At 38.6% G+C, this 16,957-nt stretch overlaps 1 non-coding gene across 1 annotated transcript; it reads right to left on the minus strand.

Moving 5' to 3' along the window:
• Positions 1 to 211: 211 nt before the first annotated feature.
• LOC145560897 (small nucleolar RNA R71) lies at positions 212 to 318 on the minus strand. Its single transcript, XR_014093491.1, has one exon. It is a non-coding gene; the product is annotated as a small nucleolar RNA R71 (small nucleolar RNA).
• Positions 319 to 16,957: the final 16,639 nt, after the last annotated feature.

Consider the following 16,957-nt stretch of genomic DNA (forward strand, 5'->3'; position numbering starts at 1 on the left):
CATTGAGCATTTGGACTGATTCCTTGAGTTGTGTGCAATGATGTAAACAAATGAAGTGAGCCAAGATTACATTCGTATGCATCTCTTTCGGCAATATATCACCGGAAGAGCAAAGAAATGGCTCAAGCTTTTAAAGCCCAACTCTCTCACCACATGGAAGGAAGTTGCGAAGGCCATTCTCAAGAGGTTCATTTCCGATGAGCAAACCGCAAAAATGAGGAGGAAGATAGCTTCCTTTGAGCAAGAACCGGATGAAACTCTTGGGGAAGCATGGGAAAGGTTTAAGGATTTAATTAGAGCATGTCCTCATCATGAATTCAACCGTAATTTGCTCATGAAATTCTTTTATGATGGCTTAGAGCCAATGTCAAGGACCAATCTAGATGCGGGTGCCGGTGGCCAATTGATTAAGATCCCTCAAAGCCAAGTTGAAGCTACAATTGAAGAATTGGCTACTAGCTATTCTTAGGGGGGCCAAAGAAGGTCCCAAGGGAAGCAAGGAGATCTTTATAAGTTGGAGAAAGTCGGACAACTTAAGCACATAGTTGAGCTCTTGAATGAAGGTCTTTCCAAGTTGAACTCAAGTGTTGGTTTGTGTTCAAAACCTTCACAAATCATTGATTTTCCATGTGCTCGTTGTGGTGGGACGGATCATGATGCATCCTATTGTAGAGAGTTTAATCTCAAACATGGTGAAGTTTTGACTTTGAGGGAAAAAGAGTTTGTAACCCAAGCTCAATCCCAACAACTTCAACAACCTCTAAGGCAAGAAAACTCCTACCCCCAAGATGGACCTCTCTTCAATCCACCAACCCAAAACTTTTCCTACCTTTCCAACCAAGTAGAGAACTCTTAAGATCAAAATGATGACCTATGTCCTCAAGAGTATGAAGAAAAATCCCCACCCGACCACACACAAACCCAAATTCTTCAACAACGTCAAATTATCACTCAACAATTCCAAGAAATCAAATCTTACAATGAAGTTGTTGATTCCCAACTAGCCAAAACTTCTTCTCTCCATTTAATCACAAAACTCCCCTTACAATCATCTACTAACCCTTCACGTACTTATCAACCCAAAAATTTCTAGGAGGACAAGGTTGTAGATGATGTGGTTGAGAAGAAGGTTCAAGAACAAAATGAGAAGCCAATTGATTTTAGTGAACCAAACAAGTTTGAAGGCCCGGTTCCCTTTCCTTGTAGGCTAGTTGAGAATGTTGTTTTGAAGAGCCCTATGACGGTGAGCGTATGTAGAGTTGATGTGGTCGATGATGTGATGGCTAATGAGAGCTTACCTCCATGTGATGATAAGGTGACAATGAGGTATGATGACTTCCTTGAAGTTCCCGCTTGGTTTGAAGGCTCTCTTGAGGAAGGTGAGGTTGCCCTTCCTAATATTGAGGATTCCAAGCTCGATCCCCCTTTTAGAAGGAAAAGAAAGAAGAGTGAAAAAAGAATAAGAATCAACAAGAAGAAAAGAAAGAGAAAGAGAAAAGATGAGCCACCATTGGCTCTTGATTCATTCCCTCCTTTTCCTTGTGGTGATGTGAGACCTCAAGGAGTGCTAGTTATCAAGATTGGGGGAATCTATGATTCAATCCTCAAGTTGATGAGGGTGATGTTCTTTAATCCACCTTGAATGAGGTGAAGGGTCAAGCTAGAGACCATAAACAAGCGCTTCCCGGGAGGCAACCCGGAGGATTTCTAACCCTTTTTCTCCCCCTCCTTTCTTTTTATTTTTGTTTTATTTCTTTGTTCTCTTTTAATGTTTTATTTTGTGTCTTGTCTTGCCTTGTAGGTTGCTTTTTGGAAGTTTGGAGCGGAGTGACATTTGGTGAGCTCTATTTTATGCTCCTTAATTCTTTTAAGCCAACCTCTCGGTGAGACCTTTCTTATTTTTACTCTTTTACTCTTTCTTTGAGTGCTTAGTTTAGGGCTAGTTTAGGAAGAAGTTTAATGGTTCGAGGATGTTTGCTTTTGGTTCTATGGTACCTGGGATCGTTGATGTTGTTATCGAACGATCACTTGTATGACGATTGGGACTTATTTGGATTTTATGCCTCGTTTGTGAACATTTTTCATTTCTTCCTGTTTCTTTTGTTTTGTTTTCCTTTTTTTGTGACAAACATGACTATGGAAAGATGAAATGAATTTGTTTTGGAATTCTCTCATGCATTTGGAATTGATTGCTTTGATAATGTGCCAAAGAATGTTTTTCTTCCTAATTGATGATGGCCTATGCGGTTTGAGAGTGATTATGGTTGAGATGGAAAAATTTTAAGCTAAGGTAGCCGGTTTAAGAACTATTGAGTCCATTTTAATCCTTAGTTCACGGGATAGTGGTAAGATGGTGTTGCTCTCTATAGTGGATATGAACCTCTTTAGTTGGTATTTGCTTACTTCCCATCCCTTGTGAGGTTTAAATTGTTCAAGCCTTCATCAATTTTGTTGAGCGGCGTTTAGGATCCTTGACTATGCATATCTTAATCCTTGTGTTGTCCTCTAACTCCCAAGATCGTGACCAAGCAGCTCTAGGGGAGGAAAAGGACACCCTTTTCTCATTTTTCTTTATCTTCTTTTGGTTTTGTTACATATTTTGTTTTTATTTTGCATTTTCTCCTCTTTCTAACCCTTTGAGCCTATTCCCTTTATTGATTACGAGCCACATTACAAGCCTTATGACCTTTCGTTTCCCTTACCCTTAGTTTTTTGAAGCATTTTGGTTTGAGAGGTTGTTTTGTGTTGTAATGAAGATGAGAAAGTATTATGCTCTTTGGACCAAGCAAGAAACTAAATTGTATATATTGTATGTAATAAAGCAAATGCATCCCAGAAAAAGCCGTCCTTAGTTAAAAAAAGGAAAGGACATCAAATAAAAGTTTCAAAAAAAAAAAAGTTAGGTTTTGTTTTCTTCCCTAAGTTAAGCATTGAGGACAATGCTTCGTTCAAGCTTGGGGGGAGCGTTATTTCGTTTTTGTTTTTATGGAATGTTGGTGTTGAGTAAGCTTGGGGGTGATGACATTATTGGTATTTTTGTTTGATGTTTGTTGATTTCTTGAGTTTGTTTTTGAGGTTTGATCACCCTTTTGCCTCACTTAGGAAATATCACCAAAATTTTCAAATTTTTACCCCGCCTTAACCCTTTGCCTTACGTTACAACCCTAGTTAAGACCCTTAGACTTTAGAGGGGTGAGATCAAATTTTGGTGGAGGGAGATATATTTCAACCCTATGGTGAGAGTATGCATAGTTGAGAAGTTGGGATGACCCACTAATTCCAAAAATTGAATCTTTTTCTGGTTCCTTCGTGGAAGCATGAGGAGCTAACTAGGGGGTGATTTGAAGCTAGTGGAGAGAATGTGGACCGTCTTAGATGGGGCTAGGGCGGAGAATGAATTCTCTAGTTCTCTATGCTTAGCTTAGGTTTGTCTCTTTCAACCTTGAGCATCTTAGAACGTGTTTTCCCTCATTGAATTGAGAAAGGTGAGTATTCTTTGGCGCATGTCTCTTCTTTTTGAGTCCAAATGGAGTATTTTCCGCCTTTGACCTTGATTGGTTTTTCTAAATCTTGCCATGTTATGTTGGTCATGGTTGTGTTTGCTTTTCTTTTCTTTTTTTTAGCCTTGGTTTTTGTCTAGAGTTGTGGGTTAAGCTCTTAGGAAACCCTCACGAGAGCACACTCGTCCTCTAGGGCAATCTAGAGGTTTAAAGGGCTTGTCTTTTGTTGCTAAAATTGACCGTGATTCCTACGAAAGTGATTTAGTGTATATTTGTTGTAGGTCGTGTCAGGTATTCCGAGTTTCAAAGTCATATTCAAGTTCAAGGTTCGAGGTTCGAGGCACAAAATTTGAGCTAAGCAAGCTGCTGCCCCTTGCTTCTCATTCTGCTGCCTCTTATTTTTCACCACAGCACACCTTACCTTACACCACAACTCAACCTCCATCTCTCACTCCCTTGCTCCTCACTTGCTATCACCAACCTCCTCTGCTCCCCTACTTTCCTCAATAACACCAATAGCAATAGCAGCAAATCCGCACACTCACTCATTTCGACCACCATCCACCCAATAACAACAAAATCAACACAACTAAGCCCACACCCAGACTACCTGCAATCACAACCCGCAACTACTATAGCAGCAGCCCGCAGCACCTACTGCGCGTCCCATTTCGCCACCAATCCCAGCCAACTCGCAACTCGCAAGCCACCGAACTCAACCGCAACAACCCACTTCCCCTGCATTCACCAACAACAACTCTACCAGCCACGCAAACCTCAAGTTCACCACCAAACCACTCGCAACCACCTGCGAGCAGCAATTCACTCACGCATTCCCACACCCAGCCACCGCACTTACCTCTAATCTGCCACCAAAATCAACATAGTGCCACCACCATTTCATACCAACCCATTAGCCCCTGAATTCACCAGCACCAGCCACCTCAATACACCTCTTCGCGCAACCACAACAGCCACCTGACAACAATTAACACCAACCCGCAAAACTCACACTCCTAGATTCGCACCTCCCTCACTCAAACACCACCTCCACGCAGCCACCACTAGCCGCCGCAAACAGCAGCGATTTCCGGCCAGCACTCTTCACCATTTGCAAACAATCGAACCTTAATTAAGTTCCAATTTGATTGAAGCAATTCGCGGCCGCGCAACCCTGTCAGAAGGCGCACAAATGGAGTCTAAATTCATATTCAAGGCAGTAGCATTTGCGCGACCTCTGCGCGACGTCTTCGTGGGCGTGCAATTGTGGGTTCAATCACGAGCTTCTCACGTGATTTTAATGAAAATTGGACGGCAACGTTTTGATGCTCGATTATAGTTGATGGTTGATGAACGGTGGTGATGGAGATGCGCTTCAATGGAAATCAGAGCAGCCACGAAATGATGATTTCCATGGAGATGTGCTTCAATAGACTTTTCACACTTTCGCTTCGTTTGATAAGCAAATGACATGAAAGGTATTCATCAAAGGGTTTTGTTTTGGGGAAACACAAATGGGTGTCTACAGTGGTCGTTTGGTTTACATGGGAATTAGAAGTTCTAGTGATTTTAAATTTTGTGGGAATTAAGTTCTTTGATCAAATTCATGGGAATTACAAAAAGTAATTTGGTTTACAATAAGGGAAGTAACTTCCCATAGAAATTTCCACTTACCTAAGGGGGACTGAGTAAGCAAATTCCTACATTTTGTTGGAAGTGGAAATTCCTAGGAAGTGTGACTTCTCCCATTTCACCAACTTTTTGTCAACCACACATCCTCTTTACATTTCTTAGAAACTCCTAATTCCCATGATTTTAAATGGCAACCAAATAACCACTTAATACAAAAAAGGCAAGAAATTGCCTATAGATTACAAATAAAATATAGCTTTGATACCATAAAAAAGACAGCTTATAACTTCATTTAACACTCAGCATCATGACAAAGCATAAAGGCGTCTATTGAGTTTACATACTCTTCCACTTGAATTAACAGATTAAAGTTGTCTTTCTTTTCTAACCACTAACAGCATTGGTGGCACTAAACACTTCCCTACACACTGATTAACTTTTAGATATGGTAATGTGGTAATTGATTAATTTCAAATAATAAAGCAAAGACAACAAATAAATAAACACGGCAAGCTACACATCCAATATTAAAGCAAGCTGGTCATTTCCTTCACATTGATAAAACAAAGCCTCTCTAATTAAGAGAACTTACAACTTTATTAGACGTGGAGGCAAGCACGATAATCATCATACATAAGAGCATTAGCTAGAGGATATCAAAGCTACATCCATTTACCATATAAAATTATAAAATTTAAACCAAAGTATTCACCGATTTCCAAAACATTGAGTATTGATTATTTTAATTGAATTAAAGTTCTCAACAAACTTTTCATCACTCAGTACTCTTCAGTCTAGTCTATAGTAACGAATAGTAAATGAAGGCTTTTGGAAAAACAACAACTTATTTGACTACAGACCCTACACCTTAATAAGGCTTAATATATACACAACACTGAGCTCCTCTAATTGCAAGAGATATACATAACAAAGAAAGTGTATAATGTTGGAAATAGGTAATGCAAACGGATGCTCGCGCCCAATCGGGCGGAGGTGGCCAAGGAAAATAGGAGAACTCTCGGGCCCGATCGGGCGGCCCTCGCCCGACCTAGCGGCGGACTCGAGTTTTTGACGAGCCTGATCGGGCAGCTTCGCCCGATGGCTCGCCCGGGATGGGGTTTCTAGATCGCCCGATCGGGCGGTGTTCGCCCGATCGGGCGCGACACCAGGTCTGGAGAAACTTAATCTCGCGCCTGATCGGGCGGTTGCTTGCCCGATCAGGCCCGCCTTTTCCTAGGTCGGTTTGCTTTGCGTATTTCCTTTTTCCGGGACTCATATAAATACGAGCCTTGCCTTTTCATGAGATCATTCACTTTCTAGCCGAAAACACAAACCTACCTTTTGAAATCTGAACAGTTCTTGAGCAATTCCACTCTCCGAGTTCGGGTGCACGGATTACGGAGAGAGTTGCGTTAAACTTGGGGGGCGTGCGTCACTAGGAAACTTGTACCGGTGGTTGCGTATTTCGCTTCTAAGGCAGTGGATTTTGCTCCACGGCGCGACTTTGAGTTTGGGATCTTCAATCCAGGAAAGTTTTAATCTTTGTTTATTATTGATTTCAACAGTTATTTTACCAACAATTTAGAAGCGAAGTATTTTGATTTATTCTGTTGATATCATGACTAGCAATTCTCAAACTCGTCTATACCTAGATCTGTCTAAGGTTGAGTCTCTTGATGGAATTAATTATAAGAGATGGTCACAAAGGATGTTGATTGCTTTTGAACAAGTAGAAATTGATTATGTTTTGTTTAGGGATGCTCCAAAACCTATTGAGCAAACCAATACCATGATTGAAATTCCTAGTACTCCTGTTCCTGGGAATAAAGAATCTAGCTCTAGTCAAAGGACCACTACTGTTATTTCTAATGAATATGAAATCAAGAAATTTGATCGTGATAATAAATTTGTTAGAGGTCATCTTTTGAACAGCATGAAAAACAACATATTTGATTTGTATGTTAATATGAAATCTGCTAAGGAGATGTGGGACTCTTTAGAGAAGAAATATGGTGCTGATGATGCTGGGAAAAAGAATTATGTGACTGGAAATTGGTTGAATTTCAAATTGGTTGATACAAAGCCTATTATGGACCAAGTCCATGTGTATGAATATTATGTTGCTGAAATTCTTGCTCAGGGTATGAAGATGTGTGAAATCCTTCAGGCTAATGTTTTGATTGAAAAATTACCTGATTCCTGGTCTAATTATAGAAATCACCTCAAGCATAAAAAGAAGGATTTAACCCTAGAAGAACTTGTGAGCCACATGAAGATTGAGGAAGCTAACAGGCTTAATGATGTTTCCTCTAAGCCAAAGAATGTGTTAGCAATCAAGGCTAACCTTGTTGAATCTGGTGCTGACTCTGACAAGAAAGCGGGTGATAATCGTGCCAAGAAGGGGAGCTCTGATAAGAAGGGAAATCTCCAAGCTAAGGGCAAGATTGGGAAGAAAGTCATTGTCAAGTGTTGGTCATGTGGTGAAGTGGGGCACTTTGCTTCACAATGCAAAAACAAGAAGAAGAAAAATCTAAAATCGAGTGGAAGGAACAAGGGTTAGGCTCATGTGTTTGAGAATGAGGATGAAGATGTCATCACAGCAGTTGTTTCTGAAGTCAACCTGGTTGAGAACAACAGTGAATGGATCGTGGACACTGGTGCATCTAAACACTTCTGTGCTAACAAGGACGTGTTTGTCAGTATGGAAGAAGCAAAGGAAGGTGAATAAATCTACATGGGAAATTCAAGCAGCTCTGAGGTACTTGGAAAGGGCAAAGTGGTTCTGAAGCTGACTTTAGGGAAGACCTTGGCTCTTCACAATGTGCTGTATGTTCCTTCTCTTCGTAGAAATTTAATTTATGGTGCTTTGTTGAACAAAGTAGGAGTTAAGTTATTCTTTGATGCTAATAAACTTGTGTTAACCCGTAATGGGGAGTATGTTGGAAAGGGTTACCTTAGTGGGGGCCTATTTGTTCTTGAGATTGTAACTGTTCCTTCAATGAATAAGATTTATACTTCTGCTTATATTGTTGAGTCCTTTGAATTATGGCATAGTAGATTGGGTCATGTTGGTGCAACAAAATTAAAACAAATGAAAAGTTTAAATTTGCTCCCAAATATGTCATTAGATGGATTTGAAAAATGTGAAGTGTGTGCGGAGTCTAAATTCGTGAAGAAACCCTACAAATCTGTCACAAAGAGAGAGACCACACCACTTGAGCTAATTCATTCAGATTTAGCAGACTTTAAGAACTTGGAAAGTATAGGCGGGAAACGCTACTATATCACCTTCATTGATGATTGTTCAAGATATAGCAAGGTGTATCTTTTAAGGACGAAGGATGAAGCTGAGTCCAAGTTTCTTGTGTATAAGACAGAGGTAGAAAATCAGTTGGAGCGGAAAATAAAGAGAGTTCGCTCAGATAGGGGTGGAGAATATGGCTCCGATTTCCTCAAGGACTTGTGTGAAAGTGAGGGAATAATTCATGAAGTATCTGCCCCGTATACTCCGCAGCAAAATGGTGTGGCAGAGAGGAAAAATAGGACCTTGAAGGAAATGATGAAAGTAATGCTTCTGAGTTCGGGATTGCCAGACAATTTGTGGGGTGAAGCGGTTCTATCAGCTAATTATGTATAGAACAGAGTAACTCACAAGAATTTAGACAAGACTCTATATGAAATATGGAAGGGTTATGCTCCAAACTTGAATCACATGAAAGTGTGGGGGTGTCTAGCTAAGGTGGGCTATCCATCGTTCAAGCGCTCAACTATAGGTTCTAGGACCTATGATACAATATTCATTGGCTATGCTGAGAATAGTGCCGCATACAGGTTTATGAGTCTGGAAGATTGCTCTATATCTTAATCTTGTGATGCAGAGTTCTTTGAACAGGTATTCCCTTTGAAGAAAAACTTAATCACTAACGATGTTTCTTCAGTTCCTTCATCTGCAGAGCCAGAAGATGCTTCCCTTAGGATTGAAAGTGAGATTCAACCTAGGAGAAGTAAAAGGCAAAGAGTGGAGACAAGCTCTGGACCTGATTTCCTAGCTGCCTTTATAGTAGAGTGTGGAAATCTAGGTGAATTTGAAGATGATCTAGATGAGATCATGTTGTGTCTACAGGTTGTGGATGAAGATCCGAAATCGTTTGAAGAAGCTATGAGTTCAGTAGATGCAACCTTCTGGAAGGAAGCTGTGAACAGTGAGCTTGACTCAATCATGTCAAATGGAACCTGGGAGCTTGTGGACCTGCCAAAAGGGAGCAGAGCTATTGGGTGCAAGTGGATTTTCAAGAGAAAAATGAGAACCGACGGCACCGTGGAAAGGCTCAAAGCTAGATTGGTGATAAGAGGATTCACTCAAAAATTTGGCCTTGATTATTTTTATACTTATTCTCCTGTGACTAAAATTGCCACTATTCGTGTTTTGTTTGCCTTAGCTTCATCTTGCAACTTGATTGTGCATCAGATGGATGTTAAGACAACCTTTCTGAATGGCGATTTGGAGGAGGAGATCTACATGGAGCAACCTTCGGGTTTTGTAGTTCCTGGCATGGAGAATAAGGTGTGCAGACTAAAGAAATCCTTGTATGGCTTGAAACAAGCTCCAAAGCAAAGGTATGAAAATTTCATAAAACTGTTCTTAGTTTTGGTTTGTCGTCAATGGTAGTGATGCATGTGTGTACTCTAAGATGTTTGGTGCGCAATGTGTGATATTATGCCTGTACGTTGACGACATGCTCCTGTTTGGCACAAACATGTATGTCATAAATGAAACTAAGAAGTATTTAAATTCAAAGTTTGAGATGAAGGATTTGGGAGAGGTAGATGTGATCCTTGGTGTTAAAGTTACTAAAACCAAGAAAGGGTATTTTCTGTCCCAGTCTCATTATGTGGAGAAAATTCTGAAGAACTTTAATTATTTTGATTTGCCTCCATTGAGAACTCCCTTTGACCCTTCTGGAACTTTGGTGAAAAATGTGGGGGACGGTGTGTCTCAAACTGAATATGCTAAGGTGCTTGGTAGTCTGATGTTTTTGATGAACTGCACTCGCCCCGATATTGCTTTTGCAGTTAGTAGACTTAGTCGCTATACTCATTGTCCTAGTGAGCAACATTAGGTTGCTTTGAGGCGTGTGCTCAGATATCTATGTGGAACCGTGTCTTAAGGATTGAATTTTGTCGGTCATCCTTTGGTTCTTGAAGGGTATTATGATGCAAATTGGGTAACGGATAGCGATGAAACAAGTTCTACTAGTGGCTATGTGTTTACCCTTAGTGGGGGTGCAGTTTCATGGAAGTCTGGAAAGCAGACGTGTATAGCTAGATAAAAAATGGAAGCTGAGTTCATTGCATTGGATCTTGCTACACAAGAGGCAGATTGGTTGAGAAATTTGCTTATTGATATTCCTTTGTGGGGGAAGCCGTCACCATCTGTATCTATGCATTGTGATTCACAAGCTGCTATATGTGTTGCTAAAAACAGCATTTACAATGGTAAGAAAAGGCACATAAGAGTCAGACATGAGTCTGTGAGGAAGTTTATTGTGAATGGGGTTATTTCGTTGGACTATGTTCGAACAGAGAAAAACCTGGAAGACCCTTTTACTAAGGGATTAAGTCGTAGACTAGTGGTGGAGTCATCAACTGGTATGGGTTTAGGACCTATGGTGTAATGACTTGAAATGGTAGCTATACTAGCTATGTGACATGGTACATTGGTTTTAATAAATCTGGAACCTGTTTTGGTTTTTTTGTTTCATTGGCATGAATCATGTGGATTTGTTATTTATGTATCATGTGTTTGAATCTATTACTCTATAAGAGTGGTTAGTTTTACCATTTAGATTCTGCTAGGATGAGTTTGTCTCTAAATGTCATTAGTCCAGTTGTTTTCTGAGCAGGGATAGATTGAGGTTCTTAAGAGAGTTAAGACCTTTGTCCCAGTAGTTCTTAAAACAGGATAGATAATGACACCGAAAGTTGAAGGGTTGAACTTATGTTCTTAATGTTCTAGTTCCATTGCATGTAATTCTCTGGTTTGCAAGGTGCTTAAACGTGTTTAAGCCTGCAGGGAAAGACCTTTGAATTTGCTGGGAACGTGTGTGAATAACACATAGGATGAACACCTACGTGAGTACGAGAGGTGGCCTCTCTCAAGGGAAGACTGGAGTATTGTTTTCCTGAAGTACTCATGAGAGCCCAAGTGTTGGCCAAGATTGGCGGAGTTGCTTAAGCTCTAAAGTCAAGGTATGTGTATTCAAGGTCCCTTCCTTGCTCCTAGGAGTTCAAATCATAGGATACTCACTAGGGAAGTGTTGAAAACCTTGTGCACTAATGTGTTAGTTCAAACCTTTGGATACTAGCAGTTAAGTACCAAGACTTTCTTTTATTGTTCAGATTTCATGTTTAAGATTCGCTCGCATTAGTGGGGGATTGTTAGAAATAGGTAATGCAAACGGATGCTCTCGCCCGATCGGGCGGAGGTGGCCAAGGAAAATAATAGAACTCTCGCGCCCGATCGGGCGGCCCTCGCCCGACCGGGCGGCGGACTCGAGTTTTTGACGAGCCCGATCGGGCGGCCCTCGCCCGACCGGGCGACGGACTCGAGTTTTTGACGAGCCCGATCGGGCGGCTTCGCCCGATGGCTCGCCTAGGATGGGTTTTCTAGATCGCCCGACCGGGCGGTGTTCGCCCGATCGGGCGCGACACCAGGTTTGGAGAAACTTAATCTCGCGCCCGATCGGGCGGCTGCTTGCCCGATCGGGCCCGCCTTTTTCCTAGGTCGGTTTGCTTTGCGTATTTCCTTTTTCCGCGACTCATATAAATACGAGCCTTGCCTTTTCATGAGATCATTCACTTTCTAGCCGAAAACACAAACCTACCTTTTGAGATCTGAACAGTTCTTGAGCAATTCCACTCTTCGAGTTTGGGTGCACGGATTACGGAGAGAGTTGCGTTAAACTTGGGGGGCGTGCGTCACTAGGAAACTTGTACCGGTGGTTGCGTATTTCGCTTCTAAGGCAGTGGATTTTGTTCCACGGCGCGACTGTGAGTTTGGGATCTTCAATCTAGGAAAGTTCTAATCTTTGTTTGTTATTGATTTCAACAGTTATTTTACCAACAATAAATTTTTTGAAACTATTGCCAACAATATCAAAACCCTCTCCCTCTATCCTAATCTTTGACATCCATTTTTCACCCTTTGCAATCTTATTTCAAGATGTGGGGAAAAAAATTGCCTTGTTCCAGTACCACCTACAAGTGGCAAATTAAATTAAAAACACACTCATATAGAAGTCCTGTCAAAATATCAATGACTTGTTGATCTCCTTCCGATCCCCCTCCCCCAACATCCCTTTGACTATTGCCATTGGTATTTAGAAGCTAACATCACCTGGTTTTATTTAGCAAGACATTCATAAGGGTCTAGTATTAAATATGAGACAAAGAGTCAATTAGATTAACATTTCATGATAAAGAGCTATTGACTAGAAAATTCTAATAGGTTAGAAGCACAAAGTGTAACATCATGGAAAGATGAAAAGTTTAGTAGGAAAAATAATAATCATGAGATCAACCACTAAGAAGCAGTTGCTAACAGTAATTGCGGTGGCTAGCCATCACACCTCACCAAGTGTGCTTGGACATCTTCACAGCTTCAATTCTCTTTGTCACATGCCCAAATGTTTAACTTGTTCCAAAACGGAAAAAAAACAACACATTTATTACATAGCTCCTCAAGACCACAAAAGATAAAAGAACTATAGTAATAAGTATAAAGGAAATAACATCCTAAACTCACTTCCATCTTTCCCATTTATTCTTCAAATATCCTCAAGTTTTCTTTCATGTCTTGTTCCTTTGTCTCTTATTCCTCTTGATTTCTGGTAGGCTGGTAGCGTGTTAGGCTCATCATCACTATTCTTCTTTTGGTTGTCCTCAAAATAATCTCTATGCTTCCTTGTGTCCGTGATATGCTCTTTTCTAGATGCCATCATTGGTTCCTCTCAATCTATCTCCTTCTTATCATCATTTCTCCTGTGCCACTTCTTATCTTTGCTCTTCCTCTCACTGCTATTGTCTTCATTTTTTGTTTCATGATACCTTATCCTCATCTCTTTCCTCTATCTCCTATTCTAATCTCTTTCCTTAATCTCCCTTTCATATTCAGATTATATACTCTCCCTCTCTAATTCCCTTTTTTTCATTTCGTGTTCTCTCTCATTTTCTTTACCACTCCTTCCCTGTAACACCCCATTAATTCTCTCTTAAAACCTGTAAATACCCTGATAAAAATCCAAGAGAATTACTAGCGTGTTAGCGCCACGTGTTCAAACGTTAAGGCTATATCAGAAAATAGCAGCGGAAAAACTAACTCAGTTATAAATAAGTTTCAAAACCAATAACCAAAACCAAATTAAATCATACAACTTGGAACCATTAAGTCCCTTATTCAAAACCCCACAAAAGTAGTAAATAAATAAAACCAGAGTTTAAATAAATTCAAACTTATGAAAAGAAATAAACTGCGAATAATAACCAACTCTCTACTCAAAATCCCACAACCCTGGTGCGAATGCTGCGTATGTAAGAACCTGTGGTTAATCTGCTCTCCAATATTACAAGTGTAAAAATTGGATCGTCACAGGGTCATTGAAAGGCGAAGGCCATGACCAAAGAAAGACACACACAAAAGCACGCAGTCAGCAAAGCTGAGTACATACAAGCTGCGAAATAAATTAAGAAAATACCTAACATGCTACTAATAATCAAGCACAAGCATCATTAAATACAGACTCAATTCATGACTCGATTATCAAATTTATTAATACCTCACTAATTGATATTGACTGACTCATTTATTTAATTCATTGGATTTAGCAATAGACAAGGTTGTCCAACCCATGTCCCATTTGGAACATCAATAAAGAAAAACCCCATGCCTCCTTTCGGAAACATCAATAAACATCCAACGACCACGGGCGCGACTCCGTGACCGTAGTTAGTATGAGATCTCACCTAACTCCTAGTTTTAGAAAAATAATATTTGAAATAGGAGACTCGTAGATCAGACGACCTCGATAAAAGTACACGGCTAATACCCCATGTACTCCAACCCCAGATTGTCATTACTCCAGATGTGCACCATTCCAGAGTTTTATTGCTCATCCATCTTTCACTTTACGTGATTTACAGGTTTAGACTTGGTGATGACTCATATACACTTCAATACAAACATCCCAAAAACAATTCAATCCAACATGGCAAATTCTCAATTTAGATTCTTGATTTGTTAGTGATAAACAACATTTATTAATTATTCCATTACTAAGCTACCTCGGTGTATAAACACCTTGAGTGCATAAGGCACCCCAAAACCTTAACCTCGTCTTACAAGACTTGAATTTCTCCTTTACTCATCCTATTTACATAATCATGAATGAGTAATAATTTGATCTTTACACCAATCACATACCTTTGCCTTTAAGCGCACCTTGCATAATTAAAGCACAAATAATACTTGCATTATAAACTAGTGCACATCATTTGAAATTCACAATGTATAACAAGACAATTTAACCCAGTCAATCTTATACATGATACTAAGTTCTCGATCCGTCCTTAAACATGCACCTACAAGCAAGGTTTCGTAACTTGTACGTACCTTGAGCAAACGAATTGGTATGCCACTTTACTAACTAGAAATCACCTTCAATAAACTCCTCTCCTAAACCAAATAATAACATCTCAATCAATACCCAACCAATCAAATTTACAGCAATACTAACTTACTTTAAAACCTTCCCTTTAGTTAAAATAAAAGGCTTATATATAGTTCTTTAAATTTTCATCATAAAAACCTTAAAATACACTCTTATACGTGAAATTACAGAAAGTTTAAAGTTTAATAAAAATCTTAGAATTATTTTAAAACCCCTAATTACCTCCCTTTTTAATGGGTGATTAAACCCTCTTTATAAAACATGAAAGTAATACTTAGAAACTATTTTCAGCACTTAAAACTTCAATAAAACATATATTTATGCTTAATTAACTTTAAACATAATTAATTTTATTAATCAAACTCAAGTATAATATTTTAAGTATAAAAAAACTTTGTTAAAATCAAAAACTGCCCGAAAATCACATGAAAAACTTTACTTTTTCATCAAAATCGGATGAGTTCAGAACCTGATCGGGATTAAAACGGGATTAATATTAATGAACGGAAATCTTAAAATTAAAACACGAATTTAAGTGTTTAAAATAATTTGGAATTAATTTAAACTAATCAGTAGTTATAATCACCAAAATTTCAAAACATCATTACTATAAAATCTCTAAATCAATTGTTCATAAAAACCCTAAAATCATGATTTTCAATAATTAAAACCCTAGGTTTATAATTCATAAAATATGAAAATTTATAACATAAATATAATCTGAAATTTATAATCTTTATACCATCAAAATATAATTTGATACTAAAAATATAATCTTTATGCTAAAATCAAAACCCAAAACAATTAAATTAACATTAAGCAAAATAATGAAACAAAGGAGAATGAAAATAAGACTAACCTTTTTGTGTGGGAAATTTTTGGGGATTCATAGGGTATTTATAGGAGAGAATTATTGTAGGGTTAAAAGGAAGATTGGGCCTCATAAATATAATGGGTCAATTAAGTAAACAAATGGGTTAGGCTTGATTGATTTGACATAAATTGTAGAATAAAGGTGCATAAAATAATTTTTTCAAATAATTTTCGACCCAAATTAATAATTTGAAACTTTTGAAATTAAATTCCGGAAAATAACAAATAAATAAAATAAAATTTCATTTATAAAATATTTAAAAATACGGGGGTTTACATTCCCTTTCTATTTCCCTTTCTTTACCACTCCCTCTCCCTCTCTCTAATCTTTCTTTTTTCTCCCTGTTGTCTCTTTCCTCAAATTTTACGCCTTTCTCTTTATCTCATATATCCCCATCTTTATACTCTCGACCTTTTTAAGCTATTTGTTCATATCCATGTGTTTATCCATGTGCTCCTTTCTATCCGGTTACCTTTCCATCTCCTTATACTTAATGTAAACACTCCTATAATCTCTCCAATCACCTACTGTCCTTATCTCTCCCTATCTCTTTTACTCATATGTATTTAATTCATCATACAACAACAAAGTGTGAGTCCCAAAAGATTTTTGGGTTGGCCAATATGCATTTAATCATCATAAAACACAAAATATTAAAAAACAAAAAAACAAAAGCAAAAAGAAAAAAAAAAGAAAAGAAAACCCCATACAAAAATAAGTAAAAGAAGGGGAGTTCACACCACCATTGTGATGCTTAAGTTATCTTTGAATATAAATAGTGGGAAAGAACCTTGGTATGAAATCTTTATAAAATATCCCTGTAGACACCTAAAAATGTCTTCCTAAAACCAAACCCGTTGATGAACACCTTTCACCGTCATTATTGGTCGAGTTGAGTATTTAATCTTTGGAGTGCTTAAATCCATGTTCTATCCAATATATTTCATGAACCAATCCAATTTCTAGCTCATTTCCCTAAACCATAACCTATTTTCCACTTTTCGTGTCTACATAGAAAAACTGAGAGAAATTGATTTTATGGATATACAATTTTGATCCAATTATTATTTTGTTAAATAGGCCTTTAAATAATATTTCCAACCATATATCATAAGCCCAATTCCGAGCTATAACGAAAAAGATATGAGCAAAACACTAAACTCGGCCTAAAACCAAAACCCTTCCACTAAAACGGCCATATCTTTAAATCTACAAATTATTTTGAC

The sequence above is a fragment of the Chenopodium album genome, chromosome 9, assembly GCF_948465745.1.
Source record: "Chenopodium album chromosome 9, dcCheAlbu1.1, whole genome shotgun sequence".
NCBI lineage: Eukaryota > Viridiplantae > Streptophyta > Magnoliopsida > Caryophyllales > Amaranthaceae > Chenopodium > Chenopodium album.